Source organism: Penaeus monodon, chromosome 27 (assembly GCF_015228065.2).
Source record: "Penaeus monodon isolate SGIC_2016 chromosome 27, NSTDA_Pmon_1, whole genome shotgun sequence".
NCBI lineage: Eukaryota > Metazoa > Arthropoda > Malacostraca > Decapoda > Penaeidae > Penaeus > Penaeus monodon.
Window position 1 is genome coordinate 16187583 of NC_051412.1, and position 1128 is coordinate 16188710.

At 34.2% G+C, this 1128-nt stretch overlaps 1 protein-coding gene across 1 annotated transcript in view; it reads left to right on the forward strand.

Annotated features, from left to right (window-relative positions):
- LOC119590625 (wiskott-Aldrich syndrome protein family member 2-like) overlaps positions 1 to 775 on the forward strand; it is a gene marked incomplete in the record, with an annotated part of 42196 nt that extends 41421 nt beyond the window's left edge. Inside the window, 1 exon segment of the mRNA XM_037939304.1 lies at positions 1 to 775.
- Between the last annotated feature and the right edge of the window lie 353 nt (positions 776 to 1128).

Sequence of the window (1128 nt, forward strand, 5' to 3'; positions counted from 1 at the left end):
GGTACACAAAGAGTAACTATACTTTGAGAAGTAAATAAAGATGCTGAGTGGGTAGTCTTTGTGGTGCACATCCCATGAGCTGTAGAAGTTGCATGTGTTCCTTATTGTATCTGTACATAGCTTTTGCTCAGACAGTAGATGGTACAAGTCGACACTAATCACTGTTCACAACATCTGCTGCAATGGTCACAAGGATAATTGGTGAAATCGCATCTGTATGGGATCAACACATTATGATGTAAGTCAATAGAAGTAGTGGAAATAAGCATTATATTCATATTTTCAAAGGTTGAATGTAAAAAGCTTATTTTGGGTGAAAAACGGTATTGCGTAGGAAAGTGAGCTCTTCAGTCGGAGGAAAGGTTTCATTTGTTATTAAAATGGTCTGATTACTGGCTAAAGATTGCCAAGCTATATGGATAAAAATAAATATGCACTTGTGGAATGAATATTACTTGTCAGATTTATCAACGTCACATTTTCAGTTTTATCAACATAGATAAAAATGATTCATCACTTTGTTGTGAATATTTACTGGGTCTGCATGAATTGTATCATGAAAATGGTGATATATCTGTGTAAGTGTTGCTGGTCCATTCAGGGACATATCTTGTATTTCCCTTTTGAGGACATTTTATATATCGGAAAATAAAAATATCTGTCTAGTGAAAGCTTAGCTACTGAAATGATTTTGATCAAGGCTGATGTGAAAATATATAATGTAATGTATAATTTTTTGTCACATGTTCTTATAGAAAAAGTGTATTGGAATAAGGCCCAGGTTTTCTTTCATATCCTTATGCCAACCAATTCAAATCCTAAATATCTTTATTATGCATGTGGTGCTATCATAGGGTCAAACAGTCGGTAAAGATGCAGGCTTATAAATTTAATTTTGTGGCTTCAAAATGTGGCACCACATTGAGCTTGTTCATGTAGGTTGTGCAACTGAGTATCAAACTTTAGGTGTCTTTCATAATTGGTCTTGTTTGAAGTTATATTTGTACTTGGGTTTGAACCTAAATTTTACAGCATGAACAAGTTTCTCTTTTTTTTCTGGCAGATTTAGCCCTACCAGTTTGATGTTAACCCATTCCATGCCTTACTTAATGAATTAAGTACTACTCG